The sequence below is a fragment of the Globicephala melas genome, chromosome X, assembly GCF_963455315.2.
Source record: "Globicephala melas chromosome X, mGloMel1.2, whole genome shotgun sequence".
In the NCBI taxonomy this organism is placed as follows: domain Eukaryota; kingdom Metazoa; phylum Chordata; class Mammalia; order Artiodactyla; family Delphinidae; genus Globicephala; species Globicephala melas.
Genome location: NC_083335.1, coordinates 37,863,344 through 37,885,642, shown reverse-complemented (window position 1 = coordinate 37,885,642; position 22,299 = coordinate 37,863,344). Strand labels below are relative to the sequence as shown.

Here is a 22,299-nt window from a genome sequence, read left to right as displayed (position 1 = left end):
TTCATTTCCTATCAAAATCCCAGCATGTTTTTACAGACATAGACAAGCTTACTCTAAAATTAAAATGGAAAGGCAAAGGAATTAAAATACCTAAGTCACTCTACTGACAGTAATACCTAATATATAGTTACAATAATCAAGACAGTGTGGTACTGGCAATGAGATAGACACATAAATCAATTGAATAGAATGAGGAACCCAGAAATACACCCACACAAATATACTCAACTGAGTGCTGACAAGCAAAGACAATTTGATGGGTGAAGAATAATCTTTTTCAACAAACAGTGCTGGAGCATTTGGACAGCCATAGGCAAAGAAGTGAAAATCACCCTAAACCTTACACTTCATACAAAAATTAACTCAAAATAGATAATCTACTTAAATATAAAATGTAAAACTACAAAACTTTTAGGAAAAATTGAGGAAAATATCTTCAGAATCTAGGGCTAAGCGAAGTTGTTAAACTTGAAACCAACTGCACAATCCATAAAAACAAAAAATGAAAAATTGTCACTTATCAATATTTAAAACTTTTGTTCTGATAGACACAATTAAGAAGATGAAAGGATAAGTTATACACTGGGAGAAAATATTTGAACACCACATATCTGATAAAGGACTAATATCTAGAATATATAAAAGACTCTCAAAAGTCAATAGTAACAAAGAAGCAATCTGATTAGAAAATGGGCAGACATTTCATTGAATAGGATTAGAGATGGCAAATAAACATGCGAATAGTAAAAATACTCACAATCTTTTGCCTCTATAGTGGGGCAAAATTAGCTTTAGATTACAGGCTGCTTTGGTTTTGTTTGTTTGTTTCTATTGGAGTATAATAGCTTTACAATGTCGTGTTAGTTCCTGATGTACAATGAAGTGAATCAGCTATATGTATTCATATATCCCCTCCCTCTTCGACCTCCCTCCCCCCCCCATCCCACCCATCTAGGTCATCACAGAGCACCGAGCTGAGTTCCTTGTGCTATACAGCATATTCCCACTAGCTATTTTACACTTGGTAGTGTATTTATGAGAGGCTACTTTGATTCCAACTAGAAAAGCTTAAAAACAGGACCTGAAAGGATCAAACTATTTTCAAGAACCATATTCTAGAATAAAGCACAAGAAAAGTTGTAGGAATATAAGAATATTGAGCACTTAACAAGGTAAACTTATCAGTGTTTAGCATCCAGTGAAAAATTCCAGTCATGTAAAGAAGGAGGGAAATATGACCAGAATTAGGAGGGAAACAAAATTGACCCTGAAATATTAGTGATGATAGGACTGATAGACAAGTACATTGAAATAATTTATAACTGCACTCTACATATGCCAAAAACTGGAGAAATAATTGAATGTATTAAGTAGAGCTGTGAATGATATTTTAAAAGAGCTAAATCCAACTTCTATAGATTAAAACTACAGCTTCTGAGATGGAAAATACACTGGATGGGATTAACATCAGATTAGATACTACAGAAGAAAGATTAGTGACATTGAAGACAGAGCAATAGAACAAAGAGAGAAATCTGGGGGAAGAGAGGGTGCATGAGACATGAAATAATTTCCAGTGGTCTAATACAGGTTTAATTGTAACCCTTTAAAGATGGGGCAGGGAGGAAAATATTTGAAGTTATAACTGAAATAATAATTGCCTCAAATTTTTCCAAATTTGATGAAAATAATAAATCCATGTATACAATAAGTTCTAAGCATATGAACCATGACAAAAACTACAGCAAGTCATATCATAACCAAATTGTTTAAAATGAGTGATAGAGACCATTTTAAAAGCATAAAAGGAAAAAAGGGCATATTATGTGCAGACTAATAAGAAAGTAATGATATCAGATTTCTCATTGGAGACAATGCAAATTAGATGACAATAGAGCTACATCTTTAAATTAATGAACAAAAGAAAATTAAGCTAGATTTATAACTCAGTGAAGATATCTTTTAAAAGCAAATGTAAAATAAATAGGCTTTCAGATATACAAAGCTGAAAGTGGTCATTACCAGCAGAATTCTGCTAGAAGATACATTACAAGAAGTCTTTCAGATGATTCTGAACGAAAATCTGGATCTAAACAAAGTAATAAAGTTTGCCAGCAATGGTAACTACATCAGTAAATACTTTTCCTATTGTTTAAATGTCTTCAAATTGTTTTCAAAAATAAGATATTTTGAGTTTTACAGCATATATAGAAGTAAAATGTGTGATAACAACAGCACAAAGATTGAAATTGGAGAAATAAAATCATACCATAGTAACGCTCTTAATCCATATATGAAGTTGAATAATATAACTTGGAGATACACTATGGGCAAGTTAAAGATGTATACTTAAAACCCTAAAGCAATCCATAAATACTCTAACCAAGGGGGGAAAATGGTGGGGGGCGGTGGTGGTGGGATGAACTAGGAGATTGGGATTGACATATATACACTAATGTGAATAAACTAGATAACTAATAAAAACCTGCTGTATAAAAAATAAAATTCAAAAAATCAGTAAATACTCTAATGAAGGGTAATAGATAATAAACCAACAAAGAATATAAAATGGAATAATAAGACATATCTGATTAATTCAAAAGAAGGCAGAACAAGAAGCAAAGAGGAACAAAGAGCAGGTGGGTTAAACAGCAAGATGGTAGATTTAAACCCAATCACATCAATAACCACATCAAATATAAATGGTCTAAACACTCCTTAGCTAAAGACTGGGAGACTGGATAAAAAAGCAAGACTCAACTATATGCTGCCTACAAGAAACCCACTGTAAAAATAAAAGTACACCAAAAAGTAAAAGGATAGAAATAATATGCCATGCTAATGCTAATCAAGAGAAAGTTGGAATGGCTGTATTGATATCAGACAGTACAGGTTTTAAATAGATAACTGGTGTACTGGTGTCCATCGATCAGGACACTCAATATTGTTAAGGTCTCAATTCTCCCCAAACTGATTGATTGATTCACTACAATCCCAGTAAGCATCTTAACAGTCTTTTTGGTACAAATAAACAAGTAGATTCTAAAATTCACAGGGAAATACAGAGAAATTTGAATAGCCAAAACAATTTTGATAAAGCACAAATTTGGAAGACATATTTCTAAACTTATTATAAAGATGTGTCAATCAAGATAGTGGTGTTTCACTGTAAAGATAAACATATAGAACAGTGGGATAGAAGAGAGAGTCCAGGAGCAGATTACACATACCTGGACAATTGATACTTTACAAAGGTACCAAGGCAATTCTGTGGAGAAAGGTTAGTCTTTTCTACAAATGAGGCTGGATCAATTGAATACCACATTTTTTTAAAAAATGAACTGGATCTAAAACTCACACTAGGTACAAAAATTAACTTAAAATAGATCATAGAACTAAACTTGAAACCTAAAACTATAAAAAATTTAAAAGAAAACATAGAAGAAAACCTTTGTGACCTTCAGTTAGACAAAGATTACTTAGATATGACATCAAAGTATAATCCATATGAGAAAAAAATGATAAATCAGACTTCATCAAAAATTTTACATTATGGTCTTTGAAAGACATTACTCTAAGAGAACAAACAGACAAGTCAGACTGTGAAAAAATATTTGAAAAGAAGATATCCCACAAAGGACTTCCATCCAGAATATATAAAGAGCTCCGAAAAACAAACAATCCAATTTTTTTTAAAAAAAAGGCAAGAGATTTGAATCAGCACTTCACCAAGGAAGACTTACAAATGGCAAATAAGCATATGAAGGATGCTGAACATCATTAGTAGTTAAAGAAGAATAAATCAAAACCACTGAACGTGTAATAGAGTGGCTTAAAAAACGTGTATACCGGGCTTCCCTGGTGGCACAGTGGTTGAGAGTCCACCTGCCGATGCAGGGGATACGGATTCATGCCCCGGTCTGGGAAGATCCCACATGCCACGGAGCGGTTGGGCCCGTGAGCCATGGCCGCTGAGCCTGCGCGTCCGGAGCCTGTGCTCCGCAACGGGAGAGGCCACAACAGTGAGAGGCCCGCGTACCACAAAAAAAAAAAAAAAAAAAAAAAAAAACAAGAAAAAAATCGTGTATACCAAATGTTGGTGAAGATGTGAAAGACTGAACTCTCATACACTTCAGATGGGATAGTAAAATGGTACAGCCACTTTGGAAAACAGTTTGACAGTTTCTTAAAATGTTACACATACACCTACCATATAATCTAGCCATTTCACTCCTAAGTATCTACCCAAAAGTAAAAAACTCGCATGTGTCTATACAGACTTGTGCAGGAATAGCAGCTTTATTTTTAATAGCCAAAAACTGGAAACAATCCAAATACCTATTAATAGATGAAAAAATAAATTGTTGTACATCCATTCAATGGAATACTAATCAGTAATAAAAGTAACAGTAATAAAAAGGAATAAACTGTTGATACATACAACGAGGATAAATCTCAAAATAATTATTCTGAGTAAAAGAAACATTAAAAAGATTGTTACTGTATAAGTGCATGTACATAAAATCCTAGAAAAAAGCAAACAAACAAGTTTATAGTGACAGAAAGAAGCTCAGTGGCTGACTGGGGACTGAGTGGGAAAGGGGCAGAACAAAGCAGTGCAGGGAAATTTGGAGGGTTGATAGATATATTAATTATATTGATTGTAGTGATAATTTCATCAGGGCATACATACATCAAAACATTAATTGTAAAAGTTTATATATGTGCAGTTTATTATATGTCAGTTATACCTCAGTAAAGTTGTATAATGAAAAACAGGTTATGAAACACTAAGAGGGTCTATACACTAGATACTACAATATGTAATTGCTGAAAAGAATGAGTTGGTATATGTAGTAATATGGAAACATGTCATATTACATTTAAAAGAAAAGTAAAATGCAGAATTGCATGTATCCCATGGCCTCATTTTTAAAGTAAAAACATCTGGAAATATATGGCAATAATTAACAGAGTATATCTGGGTAGGCAGGCAGGAGGTGGGGGTGGTAGAGATACAGGATCATATCAACTTCTATATTATACAATTCTGTAGTATTCACATTTTCTTTAAAAACATGCATTATATTTGTCATCAGAAAAATGATATAACATTTTAAAAACATAGGGACTGTCTTGTTAAAATTATCTTTTAAATGATGAAAAATATTTTGGGTATGAAAGGGTTCAAGTATATTGTCGAATACAATAATCCTAATTTCAAATAGCATTCGCAGACCTACTAGAGAATGGACTTGAGGATATAGGAAAGGGGAAGGGTAAGCTGTGACAAAGCGAATGAGTGGCATGGACATATATACACTACCAAATGTAAAATAGATAGCTAGTGGGAAGCAGCCGCATAGCACAGGGAGATCAGCTCGGTGCTTTATGACCACCTAGAGGGGTGGGATAGGGAGGGTGGGAGGGAGGGAGACGCAAGAGGGAAGAGATATGGGAACATACGTATATGTATAAATGATTGACTTTGTTATAAAGCAGAAACTAACACACCATTGTAAAGCAATTATACTCCAATAAAGATGTAAAAAAAATAGCATTCACAGGCATATGTGTGAAAATTTATGAAAGATAAAACTACAGACATTAACAGTGAGTATCTCTGGTGTGTTATACTAGACAGTATATATATATATACATCTTCTTGTATTTCTGTATTTTTGTATTTTCTATAAGCATGTGTAATTATTTTACAGAAAAATATTGGCAATAGACACTATATTCCTACTGTACCTATTGTACCTTTCCCATCCTTCCGTATTATAGGTGATGAAAACCCATTGACTACTTTCCCCAGATCCCATTTCCTGCTTGGTGTCTATTAGGTTCTGTCAATGGGAGGCACTATCAGGAGATTGGAAAGTGGGAGAAAGAGAGAAGCCATTTTTCTTTTGTGTTCTTTTCTTTCCTTTCTTCTTTTCTTTTTCTTTTCTTCTCTTCACTTTTCTTCCTTTTCTTTTCTTTCCTTCCCTTCCCTTTCTTCCCCTTCCCCTATCTTTCCTTGATTCCTCCTCAGGCAGAAAGTGCCCAGTTGTGCAGGTAAGTCACAGATGCTCTGGCTGCCTAGGCAGCAGTGTGCTCCAGGCTCTGGCTCTAACTGTAGCAGTGGGAGTGCCAGAAGGCTTGTTGACACAGCACTTGTCTGCTCTGATCCCCATAGCTTCAGGGCACTCATGTGCTTTGGCTCTGATGATGAAAGTAACAGGTGACTTCAAGCATGCAGATTTCTATAACATCAGTGTTGCTCTCTCTCACACACATGAATACAGACACACATACTTACACCTTAAAATAAAATAACAATGAGAATATGTTGGTCTTGGGGTATTATGATAGTACTCTTATAGTTCTTTTCTTTCAAGTAGATTCCATGCATGAGGCCTACTCTGTATGATCCCCATTTTTTTCTCTTCATTCTTATATCTCTACTGCATTCTCATTGACAAGATTCCTTCTTTGACATAAGACATTCCTTTGCTGGTTCTTCTTCTCTGCCCTGTCCTTAATCCAGTATGTTCAAATATTGCCCATTCAAAACAAGTTTTCAAGCCCCCTTAGAGTTTTAGGAGGAAAGGACAAGGGCCCCAAAGGTGAGAATAATTAGTAATCCTAAAACAGAAGAGTCTGATTAAAACCACTGCTTCAGTAGTGAACCAGGAATTAAACACAGACCAATGGCCCAAGGATTTTTCCAGAGCATAGAGAATCCATGCTAGATTTCTTGTCCATATTCACCTACATTAATGGACCATGTGTACCTTCAGATACTCTGTGGTTCATTTTGGGCTTCTTTTTTCCTTTCTCCTATTCTTGCTATACCTACTTTAACCTCTTGATACACACCTACATAGGTTAGTACTAAACACTTTTAATCATTATTACTTTGTTTATATGTCTTCATATACGGTGTTGTTAGTCTTCCATACTTAAACTTTTTCACAAGTTTCCTGGAAATTCTCAGATATTTTCATTTCAGTTGAACTACAGTATTCTTTTGATTACTTCTATCAACTCTAGAGATAGTTATTAATATTTCTCTAATTTCATACTTATGCACTCAAAAAACTGAGGTATATAGATGTTAAATAATTTACATAAGATCACATGACTAATAAGTGGCAATATGGGGAATAAATTCATATCTATCAGATTGCCTGTCATATTGAGAATATCAAATATATAACAATCCTGGTATGCATTTCCCTGACAATTTATATAGACTAAACAGTGGACCTTGTGAACAAATATCTAGCTAGCTAGCTACCTATCTATCATTTCTCACTAGAAAATGAGGATAACCTCTATTCAAAGTAAATACAGGAATAATTCTGGTCCAGCCTAATCCTTCTTTTATGGGCCCCCTAGAGAGTAAGATGGCTCCTTCTTGCTTTAGAGTTCTCAAGAAAGACCAGAAAGGGACCTGCTTTATGGTGTTAATCCCAAAAAGAGTTGTGTCACACTGCAACTCTAACCTATGATCTCAGAGTGTGGCAAGAGCTGGTGTTATTTTTTTAATTACCTGTGTACTGTGATAATGTAGTTGTCAATTCTTCATCACCCTTACTTAATTTTTTTTTAATTTACTGTAATATCACCCTAAGTGGTCTAACTCATAGTATCATTAGCCATTGGCAGTGTCTAAGTTTTAGTATTGACTCAGGAACACAAAATCTCCAAATGGAGCAAATTCAAACTTGTATTCGTAGAGGTCATAGGTCAGAGGATTCTCTGTGGGACTTCATTTCTCTGCACTGGAAGCACTTTTTCCCTCACTGCCATATTCACACACATTTCACCAGAGATTTCTCAGTCCCTTTTGGCGCTGGCAGTGACTCACTGATTAGCTTGCCTTTCTCTGTGTGTGAGCGCTCAACTCCAGTAAATTCTTTTCTCCTGCTCTTGCACTTAAGATGGGCTGACATTTAGCCCGTATGCATGCTTATGATCATGCTGTTTGTTAATAGCCAGTCTTGTATATTGGTCAAGGCCAATGACTTAGGGATTGTTAACATGCTTTGTATATCATTTGATAAAAAATCTGCTTTAGATAAATTTACCTCTAACGTGTCAAAATTTAACTCACTAATAAGGGAAGCAGCAAGATAACAAAAACATTTAGAAGAGAATGTGCCAGTTCTGAAAGGACATTGAAATGGAATGGTTACAAAATTGGAGACTATGAATACTTACATAAATACAAGTAGTTTTTTATTGTAATTCAAGTTTCCTTTCACAAAGTCTTAAACACATAATGTCCTTGCCAGTTGTTACAAAGTAAGCTTGTAGCAATATCGTACATGCTGACTATCAGTCAGAAGAGCAAAAAACAGGGCATTTATGCAGCAAATGTTCTGAATATAGCTGCCTGAGATTGGGATTCAGTTTTCATCCTCCAGCAATAGTGAGTAATAGGGACATCTATCAGGAAAGCATGAAACAAAGTCAACAGAGATTGGAAACAGCATACCAAAAAATAAGTTAGTGCCAGTGGGTTTTTTTCAAGCTGAAATGAAGATACAGAATATAAAGTTTGCCCATTTCTTAGTTTGGGGATAATTGTTTTTTCTTTGACTATCACTCCTTTTGGTTTCCTCCTCCAAAAAGCAATACTCATTCTCATTTTAACTTACTGTTAGATTAATCATTTTTTACAATTTTTGAATTTAGCAAAAATTGAACACAGGTTTACTTTGTACACTATTATTACAATCATGATCATCAGTAAGATTTGTACTTATATTGATATTATTGCTTTAATTCAACTTCAACACCTAGGAAGAATTTCCATATAATTCCAAAGTAAATCAATCTTAATGGTAACAAATTAATTTTTTCTATGAATTTGGGCTTTTAGAGTGTGTTATTTTTCTATATAACCTGTTATATTTACATAAGTGCATCAAGAGTGTTACCGAAACTGAGTCCCCCTAAAGCTGAGTTTATGATTAACGTCTCTATCCAAAACTTTATTTCCTTTCTTCTCCAGAGCCTGTTCCCCTCAAGATTGAGGAGTATCAAAGAAAAGGGGGTAGTGAAACCATATACAAACCCCAGTGTCCCTGTCTTCTGAAGCAAAAGACTTTGGCTTTAGTCTCCCAGGCCTCCACTGAGTCTGGAAAGGCTGGATCAAGAGCTGATGATTAGGAAATGTGAAGATGTAGAAACAAAGAATAGCTTTTTGCCTGGGAAACTGGTAACAATGTAGACTATAAATCCACCAAATAGCAGAATCACTGAACTCCCAGTTCCCTGAAAGATATAGATACAGGCTTGACACACATTCCTACATTGTTTTTACAGGGAGCAGACCCCCACCAGATGAAAACTGCTGACCACAAGCACATAGACCCCAAACAGGTTGAAAACAGAAGATTGGTGATGCTTGAAACTTAACCTTTATGCCAACCAATCTGAGAATTATGTATGAGCTGATCAAGCACCCTGTAGCTCCCTCCCTAACACTGCCTTTAAACACCCTTCCCTGAATGGCATTGAGGGGTTTGGGTCTTTTGATCATGAGATGCCCATTTTCTTTGCTTGGTGCCCTGCAATAAACGCTGTACTTTCCTTTACCACAACCTGGTGTCAGTAGATTGGCTTTACTGTACCCAGGCAAATGGACCCAAGTCTGGTTTGGTAACATTACTAAACATACACATGCCTCCTAGTTATATAGCTAACAACTTTTATGGAGAGAAACTACCAAGGCCTGATAACTTTTGTTGGAAGATTATGAAAGGAATTCAAAGCTCTGTTTTAAATAGTTCCTATTACTTCAGAAATGCCCTTTCCCACTTTCATGAACTTAAGCAAAGTTAGAGAACAAGGACCAAGAAATTCACCTATATTTGTATGCATACTTATTACTGTGCAGCAATCCCACATTTCCAGAGATCAACCCAAATTTCTAAGGTTGCTGACCTGACAGAAAAGAGATATTATTTACTACCTGTGAGGCAGCGACTCTTTGAGCAACAGAGCAAGTACCAGACAGTTCCCTGGGAGGTCTTTTTAGGCATTGTTATCAAGTATAATCCTTGTTTCTTGGTAGTAGTTTTGTCAATTCTGATTAGGTGATTTTACCTTCAAATGTGATATTTCCAGTGTGGTTACAGTTACAAATTTGATTTGATTTCTGTTGAACTACAGTATTGTTTCAATTAATTTTGTCAACTCTAAAAATAGATATTATGATTATACACATTTTATAGATAAAGAAATTGAGGCACACAGAAGTTAAGGAATTTATTTAAGATTACACAACTAATAAGTGGCAGAGCTGAGAAATAAATTAATGTCTGTCAGACTGCCATCATATTGAAAATATCAAACGTAACCATTTTTCCATATGCCTCCCTGGCAATATACAAAGGCTAAAGAGTGGGATTTTGAACAGTCTTCTAGATATCTAGAGTTATCATCTCTAAGTTTTTTATTCCCCTGAAAATTCATATTTACAGTCTGTTTTTACATTAAAATGTCATAATATAAACACATATGAAATTTTATGTGTTTCTGAATTCTAATGGGCTATGCTCTATCCTGTAATATTCTGAAGAAATTAATATGTTGCATCCTAAAATTTGATGACATGAGCTACACCATAATATATTCTCTGTGGATTTTCTTGGTGGGTTGGGTGGGAATCACTTGAATTGCATGCCACATGAAGGGTGAGATATTTCTGTTACCCTATGATTTGGGGAGGTAGAATTTAAAAGGAGGAGGAGGAAGAGAAGAAAAAAGAGAAGAAAGAGAGGGGCTTCCCTGGTGGTACACTGGTTAAGAATCTGCCTGCCAATGTAGGGGACATGGTTTTGAGCCCTGGTCCAGGAAGTTCCTACATGCTGCAGAGCAACTAATCCCATGTGCCACAACTACAGAGCCTGTGCTCTAGAGCCCACAAGCCACAACTACTGAAGTCCACGAGCCTAGAGCCCGTGATCTGCAACAAGAGAAGCCACCACAATGAGAAGCCCAAACACCACAATGAAGAGTAACCCCCACTCATTGCAACTAGAGAAACCCCATTAGTTAATGTTTAAAAAAAGAAGAGAGAGAAAAACTTGATGGTACAAAGACTGAATAGAGAATATCAAGCACAATACCTAAAACATCTCAATGCAAACAATCACAAATTTTTCTCATTCCTTTCACTCAGTCTTCCCTTAGTCACATATAACTAATTCTTGTTCAGTTCATCTTCAATCAGCAGTTTATTGCTTGAAGCCCTTGCTTCTAGACTAACATAGTCCCAGAAATTTTGAATCTCCAGTCCTTTATACAATCCATTCATTGTGGATCTATGGCTAACTTTCATGGAACTCTCTTCCATTATATGCAAACATTGACCTGTAGCTTGTGACAGGGACCCTTAAGTTTACATGTATGTGGAAGGGAGATACAATACTGACAGGCTTTGTTAATTTATTAGAGTGGTTGAATATATCAGGATAGGAGCATGGATTCACCTACTGGGTAAAATACACAAATATATGGACCTACCATGACTTTTCCTTAGAGATTTAGGCAATATTTGTCAAAAGTAAGTGTAAGAACATTTTATGGATCGTGATTGACAAATCTCAAAGTCCTGAAAAATCTTCCCATAGAGGGCAGACAGCAGGAGCAAGAAGAACTACAATCCTGCAACCTGTGGGAGAAAAAAACACATTCACAGAAAGATAGACAAGATGAAAAGGCAGAGGGCTATGTACCAGATGAAGGAACAAGATAAAACCCCAGGAAAACAACTAAAGGAAGTGGAGATAGGCAACCTCCAGAAAAAGAATTCAGAATAATGACAGTGAAGATGATCCAGGACCTCGGAAAAAGAATGGATGCAAAGATCGAGAAGATGCAAGAAATGTTTCACAAAGACCTAGTAGAATTAAAGAACAAACAAAGAGATGAACAATACAATAACTGAAATGAAAAACACACTAGAAAGAATCAATAGCAGAATAACTGAGCAGAAGAACGGATAAGTGACCTGGAAGACAAAAAGGTGGAATTCACTGCTGCGGAACAGAAGAAAGAAGAAAGAATTAAAAGAAATGAAGACAGCCTAAGAGACCTCTGGGAAAACATTAAACGCAACAACATTCGCATTATAGGGGTCCCAGAAGGAAAAGAGAGAGAGAAAGAACCAGAGAAAATATTTGAAGAGATTATGGTCGAAAACTTCCCTAACATGGGAAAGGAAAGAGCCACCCAAGACCAGGAAGCGCAGCAAGTCCCATACAGGATAAACCCAAGGAGAAACACACCAAGACACATAGTAATCAAATTGGCAGAAATTAAACACAAAGAAAAATTATTGAAAGCAGCAAGGGAAAAACAACAAATAACATACAAGGGAACTCCCATAAGGTTAACAGTTGATTTCTCAGCAGAAACTCTACAAGTCAGAAGGGAGTGGCATGACATATTTAAAGGGATGAAAGGGAAGAACCCAGAGCCAAGATTACTCTACCCGGCAAGGATCTCATTCAGATTCGATGGAGAAATCAAATGTTTTACAGACAAGCAAAAGCTAAGAGAATTCAGCACCACCAAACCAGCTCTATGATAAATGCTAAAGGAACTTCTCTAAGTGGGAAACACAAGAGAAGAAAAGGACCTACAAAAACAAACCCAAAACAATTAAGAAAATGGTCATAGGAACATACATATCGATAATAACCTTAAACGTGAATGGATTAAATGCTCCAACCAAAAGACACAGGCTCGCTGAATGGATACAAAAACAAGACCCATATATATGCTGTCTACAAGAGACCCACTTCAGACCTAGGGACACAAACAGACTGAGAGTGAGGGGATGGAAAAAGATATTCCATGCAAGTGGAAATCAAAAGAAAGCTGGAGGAGCAATACTCATGTCAGATAAAATAGACTTTAAAATAAAAAATGTTATAAGAGACAAGGAAAGACACTACATAATGATCAAGGGATCAATCCAAGAAGATGATATAACAATTATAAATATATATGCACCCAACATAGGAGCACCTCAATACATAAGGCATCTGCTAACAGCTATAAAACAGGAAATCGACAGTAACACAATAGTAGTGGGGGACTTTAACACTTCACATACATCAATGGACAGATCATCCAAAATGAAAATAAATAAGGAAACAGAAGCTTTAAATGACACAATAGACCAGATAGATTTAATAGATATTTATAGGACATTCCATCAAAAAACAGCAGGTTACGCTTTCTTCTCAAGTGCGCACAGAACATTCCCCAGGATAGATCACATCTTGGGTCACAAATCAAGCCTCAGTAAATTTAAGAAAATTGATATCATATCAAGCTTCTTTTCTGACCACAACGCTATGAGATTAGAAATGATTTACAGGGAAATAAACGTAAAAAGCACAAACACACGCAGGCTAAACAATACGTTACTAAATAACCAAGAGATCACTGAAGAAATCAAAGAGGAAATCAAAAAATACCTAGAGACAAATGACAATGAAAACACGATGATCCAAAACCTATGGGATGCAGCAAAAGCATTTCTAAGAGGGAAGTTTATAGCTATACAAGCCTACCTCAAGAAACAAGGAAAATCTCAAATAAACAATCTAACCTTACACCTAAAGGAACTAGAAAGAAGAACAAACAAAACCCAAAGTTAGCAGAAGGAAAGAAATCATAAAGATCAGAGCAGGAATAAATGAAATAGAAACAAAGAAAGCAATTGCAAATATCAATAAAACTAAAAACTGGTTCTTTGAGAAGATAAACAAATTGATAAACCATAAGCCAGACTCATCAAGAAAAAGAGGGAGAGGACTCAAATCAACAAAATTAGACATGAAAAAGGAGAAGCTACAACAGACACCGCAGAAATACAAAGCATCCTAGGGGACTACTACAAGCAACTCTATGCCAATAAAATGGACAACCTGGAAGAAATGGACAAATTCTTAGAAAGGTATAACCTTCCGAGACTGAACCAGGAAGAAATAGAAAATATGAACAGGCCAATCACAAGTAATGAAATTGAAACTGTGATTAAAAATCTTCCAACAAGCAAAAGTACAGGACCAGATGGCTTCACAGGTGAATTCTATCAAACATTTAGAGAAGAGCTAACACCCATACTTTTCAAACTCTTCCAAAAAACTGCAGAGGAAGGAACACTCCCAAACTCATTCTATGAGGCCACCATCACCCTGATACCAAAACCAGACAAAGATGCTACAAAAAAAGAAAATTACAGACCAATGTCACTCATGAATATACATGCAAAAATCCTCAACGAAATACTAGCAAACAAAATCCAAAACACATTAAAAGGATCATACACCATGATCAAGAGGGATATAACCCAGGGATGCAAGGATTCTTCAATATACCCAAATTAATCAATGTGATACACCATGTGAACAAATTGAAGAATAAAACCCATATGATCATCTCAATAGATGCAGAAAAATCTTTTGACAAAATTCAACGCCCATTTATGGTAAAAACTCTCCAGAAAGTGGGCATAGAGGGAACCTACCTCAACATAATAAAGGCCATGTATAACAAACCCACAGCAAACATCATTCTCAATGGTGAAAAACTGAAAGCATTTCCTCTAAGATCAGGAACAAGACAAGGATGTCCACTCTCACCACTATTATTCAACATAGTTTTGGAAGCCCTAGCCATGGCAATCAGAGAAGAAGAAGAAATAAAAAGAATACAAATTGGAAACGAAGAAGCAAAACTGTCACTGTTTGCAGATGACATGATACTATAGAAAATCCTAAAGATGCCACCAGAAAACTACTAGAGCTAATCAATGAATTTGGTAAAGTTGCAGAATACAAAATTAATGCACAGAAATCTCTTGCATTCCTATACACTAATGATGAAAAATCTGAAAGAGAAATTAAGGAAACACTCCCATTTACCATTGCAACAAAAAGAATAAAATACCTAGGAATAAACCTACCTAGGGAGACAAAAGACCTGTATGCAGAAAGCTATAAGACACTGATGAAAGAAATTAAAGATGATACTAACAGATGGAGAGGTATACCATGTTCTTGGATTGGAAGAATCAATATTGTGAAAATGACTATACTATCCAAAGCAATGTACAGATTCAATGAAATCCCTATCAAATTACCAATGGCATATTTTACAGAACTAGAACAAAAAATCTTAAAATTTGTATGGAGACCAAAAAGACCCCGAATAGCCAAAGCAGTCATGAGGGGAATAAAACAGAGCTGTAGGAATCAGACACCCTGACTTCACACTATACTACAAAGCTACAGCATTCAAGACACTATGGTACTGGCACAAAAACAGAAACATAGATCCATGAAACAAGATAGAAAGCCCAGAGATAAACCCATGCAAATATGGTCAACTAATGTATGACAAAGGAGGCAAGGATATACAATGGAGAAAAGACAGTCTCTTCAATAAGTGGTGCTGGGAAAACAGGACACCTGCCTGTAAAAGAATGAAATTAGAACACTCCCTAACACCATACACAAAAATAAACTCAAAATGGATTAGAGATCTAAATGTAAGGCCAGACACTATAAAACTCTTAGAGGAAAACATAGGAAGATCACTCTTCGACATAAATCACGGCAAGATCTTTTTTGATCCACCTCCTAGAATAATGGAAATAAAAACAAAAATAAACAAATGGGACCTAATGAAACTTAAAAGCTTTTGCACAGCAAAGGAAACCATAAACAAGATGTAAAGACCACCCTAAGAATGGAAGAAAATATTTGCAAACGAATCAATGGACAAAAGATTAGTCTCCAAAATATATAAACAGCTCATGCAGCTCAATATTAAAAAAACAAACAACCCAATCCAAAAATGGGCAGAAGACCTAAATAGACATTTCTCCAAAGAAGACATACAGATGTCCAAGAAGCACATGAAAAGCTGCTCAACATCACTAATTATTAGAGAAATGCAAATCAAAACTACAATGAGGAATCACCTCACACCAGTTAGAACGGGTATCATCAGAAAATCTTCAAACAACAAATGCTGGAGAGGGTGTGGAGAAAAGGGAACCCTCTTGCACTGTTGGTGGCAATGTAAATTGATACAGCCACTATGGAGAACAGTATGGAGTTTCCTTAAAAAAGTAAAAATAGAATTACCATATGATCCAGCAATCCCACTACTGGGCATGTACCCAGAGAAAACCATAATTCAAAAAAACATGAACCCCAATGTTCATTGCAGCACTATTTACAAAATAGCCAGGTCATGGAAGCAACCTAAATGCTCATCGACAGACAAATGGATAAAGAAGGTGTGGTACATATATACAATGGAATATTACTCAGCCATAAAAAGGAACCAAATTGGGTCATTTGTTGAGACGTGGATGGATCTAGAGACTGTCATACAGAGTGAAGTAAGTCAGGAAGAGAAAAATATCGTATATTAATGCATATATGTGGAACCTAGAAAAATGGTACAGATGAACCGGTTTTCAGGGCAGAAATTGAGAACCAGATGTACAGAATAAACGTATGGACACCAAGGGGGGAATGCTGCAGGGGGATGGGGGTGGTGGTGTGATGAATTGGGCAATTGGTATTGACATGTATACACTGATGTGTATAAAATTGATGACTAATAAGAACCTGCTGTATAAAAAAATAATAAAATAAAAATTTAGAAAAAAGGAATCATATTAGACACTACAAGACCAAATATGTAGACTTTAATCTGGGAGAAATCAAAATGCTTTGTATGCTGAAAGAGCTTCAAGAAAAGCTGGCCTCACTTTCTCTCACTTCTGTTAGAACTAAACAAAATTATCTTTTTTTTTACATCTTTATTGGAGTATAATTGCTTTACAATGTTGTGTTAGTTTCTGCTGTATAACAAAGTGAATCAGCTATGCGTATACATATATCCCCATATCTCCTCCCTCTTGCACCTCCCTCCCACCCTCCCTATCCCACCCCTTTAGGTGGTCACCAGGCACAGAGCTGATCTCCCTGTTCTATGTGGCTGCTTCCCACTAGCTATCTATTTTACATTTGGTAGTGTATATATGTCCATGCCACTCTCTCACTTCATCCCAGCTTACCCTTCCCCCTCCCCGTGTCCTCAAGTCTGTTCTCTACATCTGCATCTTTATTCCTGCCCTGCCACTAGGTTCATCAGTACCATTTTCCTAGATTTCATATATATGCGTTAGCATACGGTATTTTAAACAAAATTTTCTTGCTTGCTGAGTGATGTATTTCTATACATTTTTTTGCAGTATTACACATTTTGATGTTACTTAGTGGGTACACAAAACTTTACAACTGTCATATCTGGTAAATAATGAACAAATTGCAATAAAACAAATGGAATAGCAGATGAAAACAAAATGTCAGCTTTATTAAGAGGGGGGAAATAAATTGCAGGATACTGCTCATTATGAGAATAAAATGAGAGTAACAGAAACCCAGATTTAAGCAAACTGTCCATCATCTAGAGGCCTTTCTGATCTAGAAGAAGCAGAGACAGCCTACAAGTTGCACTGCTTGAACTTTCGTTATAGGGAAGTAAATATCACAAGTAGGAAAGAACATTGTGAATTGTCTGCTAGTGCCCTTTGTCTGATTCTGCTATGTTGATCATTTCTTTTTTATTGAAATATAACAGCAGTTTAGGGATATTTTTGTTTACCCAATCATATCCATTGAAAAGCGTTTGTAAATTTGTGGTTGATTTTCGACTGTGGCTTGTTGTGATATTACGACTGATTTTTTTTTTTCAATTTCGGTTTGGTCAGATTTTGTTTGGGGATTTTTCTCTAGAAATAACCTAAGGAAGGAAGTATTAGGAGACCTGAATGAAAGGAGAGACATACAGTATTGTGTTCCAGGTTCAGATTCAAAACTGTAAAGAATTAATTCTCCCTAAAATAAAGTTATTAATCCACTACAATCACAATCAAGACACTTAGCATGCTTTTTAGTGAAGCTTGACTGACAGGTCTTAAATTTACCAGAGACAAAGTATGAGAGATAGACTGAAAAAAATATGTAAGGATTATTTTACCTGCATCTTTATTATATGAAAAAGAGATTTGCTACCTCCTTTTCTTTTTTCAGGAAATCACAGACCCTAGGGGTTTAAAAGAAAATTGAACAGACATATGTTTCCATTACACGTTAAAGTTCTTTAAAATGAACATTTCTTTCCTTTAACTGTATTTCGGTTCAACTTGGAGGTTCTCCTCCTTCTAAACGAGGGAAGGACCTCCTGCTTTCCCCATCACAGGGAGGGGGCGGAGCATCCTCTAGAAGCTTGGAAGTGAGCCGGCCCTGGCCAGTCTTGGGGGAGGAGCCGCATTACATACAGACTTCGGAAGCCTCCGCCGAAGAGAGAAGAGAAGAAGCTTGGAGGTAATGGCTGTCGTAAAAAGCTAGTTATTTTCGGAGATTTCTGGAGACTTGGCAGTTAAGGTGAGAAAAGAAGGGACTGCTGCTTTGGAGTCGTGGGAAAGGAGTGTCGTTTTGTGAGAGTCGTTGTTTCTGTGAGGGAATTATATCTGAATTTTGTATTCCTTCCAGATATTTTAAAAGTACACACTTTAAAAGTGGGGGAGGTGATCAGATTACACCTGCGGAAAAAATACTTCATGAGGTTGCAAAAGTTGACTTTCGAATAGGGCATTTTATCTTTCAGTCAAAAAGCAATGGTAACAGAGATAAATGATGAAACAAAACTTGAAAATTTATCTTCCTTACTTTGAAAAAAAAAGATTGTGATAATGCCAAATGAAAAATGAAGTTATTAGTTTGGAGTGTTACCTCTTTATATTACTTTGGTTGTTGATTGTGTTTCCAACAAATCTTACTGTTTTGGTGGAGTTTGTATAGTAATAATCTGAAGTAATGTATAACTGCAAATTTAAGTACTTCTGGCAATAAGAAGTTTAGTTTATTGTCAGGGAATACTCAATGTTTTAAGAGGATCACTTTTTTATGGATGTGCAAAGGACAATCACTGTCTACATCTCTACCTAGCTATGAAAAGAATGATATAGTCCTATTTGTACTGTAATATGAAAAATATTTGTAAGATCATAAACTGAAGAATAATAGACTTATATTGATATAATAAAACACAGCAATATATCTAGTAATAAATGTCTAGGGAAAAAAGAGAGGAGATTTTCCACTTCTTTTCCCACATTTCACTTAGCATGAGTAGCTATGTCAGCATAAAAAAAACTGAGATGAGAATTTAAAACCATGGGGGAAGAAAACTACCTGCCAAAAAAAAAAATGTGTAAACATATAGAAACGTGGAAATGTGTTCGGTAAACTTTCAATGAAAAGGTATACAGACCAATGGGCTTCAGACCGATTTTCCCAGTCTTTAGGAACATAAGATTATGAAGCCCATTCTAATGAACTGAGATCTTGTACTGGTATTAAATTATATACTTCCCTAAATATTTCTCTTTCAAGTTTACCAGAGACTATTTTGTTCTAGCATCAAGCGACATCGTACTATAAGATTGACTGGCACTCTTGTCTAGTCAATATTTGAAGATCCTGCTACATGTTCCAAAGCATCACAGGAGTCACCTTATAAATGGATACCCACACACACACACCATTGTCTTTAGCTGAAGGTGGATTTTTCTGTGGACCTGAGAAGGCTGGTTATCTGGCTGCTTGTGCATTTCTTGCAGTTCAAATATTTAGACTATTGTACAGACTTTGGTTCAAGCAGAAGATATTTATTTGAAGTTTTATGTACTTTTGAGAAATAATTCAAAAAATGTTTAAAACATATTACGGAATAGTTATGTAGGATAGTACATCCATAATTTTGAATACTATGCAGCTATAAAAAGAATAAGCTAATGCAATGAGCTAAATGTAAAAATAAGAAAGGATGTAGAAGGTATACTCTAAAAAACTAAAAATAAGCATATTGCAGAATGGCCTGTAATAATATTAGTACATTATATGTAAGAAAATTTTGGAGATATACATGCTACTTTATTAATTGGGGATATATAAGTGTAGTTGGAAACAGAACATTTCAACCTTTTATATATTACATTTCTCCATTTTTAAATCTTATTTTTAAAACAGTAAGCTTGAATAATTTTCATTGTGAGAAAATGAGAAAAAATTTTAGAAATGTAGAATAGTCTTGAAAAGTTATTCACAAAAAGACGATGTAGAAAATATTTATTGATGTGGAAAGATGTTAAAATATATTCTTAGGAGGGATAAAGGTCTGATTTCAAAAAATATGCCCATTTATTAATATGTATAAGAGAAATCTGTTAATATAGAGAGCAAACCATTATATTTTGAACATTATTGTGGGGATTTGCTTTTTTTCTTGAAAAATTGAAAGATGAAGAAAGATATACAATATGCATGAAAGATATTATAATAGCAAACGTTAAAATGAGGAAATATGATCCCATTTTTCTATAATACGCACACAGCTCTTAAGTTAATGTAAAAGTCTAGAAGCCTGAGAAGGCTGCTGTCTGGATGGCTCTAGTTCCCACCCTTCCTGACCAAGGACCTGAGTGCCTGCAGTTCTGGTTCTAGTCACGAGATGGCGCTTGCCAGGTGTCCTAAATTCAGGCAACCATTTTCATGAAGTGGACAAAGCAATGAAATGTATTTGCTATTATGAGACAGGTTATGAGACAGTATGTAGAGTGTGACTGCGGTTCGTTGAAAAATTGCACATGTATAAAATTAAAAAACACACAAAGACTGATGTGAGAGTTCAAACAGAAAGCATTAAAAAAAGTAGCTACACAGATTTGGCCTGTAGAAAGGCACAAGGCAATTATTTCCCTTCTTTCCTGTCCCCAAAGCATACTTTTCACTAGAGGGATGATTTTAGCATGAACCTAATAACATAACTGTGTCACAAAGAACATTTCAAATAACATGAACAAGAAGGAAAATAAGGCAGCTACATCACACATGAGATTTCATCTCATTCCTGTGTTTCAGAATGACATGCCTGCTTAAGTTTTGGTAAGGAAGCTTCTTTATGCCTTTTCCATTTAATTGGTTTGATTCCCTGTCTACTTTTGGACAGCTTAGGTTAATATCAGAGATGTACACGACCTGGGGAATCTGCATGTGATGCCAGTTGAGCCTCAGAAAGGCAGCACGACCACAAAAGTGCCAAGCAAGAAGGCTCTGCTGGACAAGCAGTTGGAGTGAGAATAGAAACAACCGGGTCACAGGGCCGGATCCTGCATGATCCACATGACATTGGGTAAGGCTCTTCCCATCTCATGAAATAGTTCACATTAAAAACATGTTGAGAACTTGGGGTATAATTTATTTTGCTTCCTGCTTTGAAGCCATAGCATTTTAAAAGTCACACTTCATAGTACAATCATGTTAGGTTGAGAATTTGAGATACAATTCAATTTGCTCCTGGTTTTGCAGCCATAACGTTTTGTAATTAAAAGTCATAGCTTCTAGTTTTGGGGGAAATATCTCATGTATTAAAACCACTATGAAGAAATAGTGAAAGAGGCTATTCAGGTGTCTACCAGAGGTTCCAGCCAATGACCTGACTCTACAATCCTTGACACCTTTGCTAGGTTGTCATCACCACATGCTAGATAGCATAGTTACAAGTATTTCTTAAGACCTGCTTAAGGTCTCACAGCCTTCCTTGAATAGACTTCTGCATACTCTCTTGAATAAGGCTGTTGATGCTGAACCTCACTGTCTGTGTCCATGAGATCTTTGGTTGCTTTGGACAGACAGGGCAGCACTAGCAGCTTTGGAAACATTAAAGCCCAGCATTCCCTCCTAATAACCCAGTGGGATTTAAAAGGCCCAAATTATCCAGGAACACAAAAAATTTTCCTGCCACTTCCAAAGCCCCTCCCACATGCATTCCGTTCTTACAGTACAACAGAAATAATAAAGATGTGATATTGGGTTTGTGCTATCATAATTCTTCTCTGTTTTCCTTCCCCTCCCCCAAAAGATGTCCATGTCTCCAACCTCCTCTGTCTGTTATGCACTACTTATTTTTCTGATTCGTATCTTGCCTCCATCCTCATTGTCCATGTTCTTTCTGCTTAAGAGGGTAAACTTCTTATCTGATCCCTTTTCTTTTTTGCCTTATTTCAGTCTAATCCAGTTATCGCCCATTGAAAACACTTTAGTCGAGCTACTTTGTGAAGTTTCAGAGGATAAGAAGAGGCTACAGCAGGTGAGAGCCGTTTACTAACCCTGATGCAATAAAGTTAAGGGCTCTTCA

The 22,299-nt window shown here is 35.9% G+C and overlaps 1 long non-coding RNA gene across 1 annotated transcript; it reads left to right on the top strand.

The window, feature by feature from the left end:
* The first annotated feature begins 18,367 nt into the window (after positions 1–18,367).
* On the top strand, positions 18,368–22,299 carry LOC132594507 (uncharacterized). The gene is made up of 3 exons (XR_009560679.1): positions 18,368–18,485; positions 21,112–21,294; positions 22,170–22,299. It is a non-coding gene; the product is annotated as an uncharacterized lncRNA (long non-coding RNA).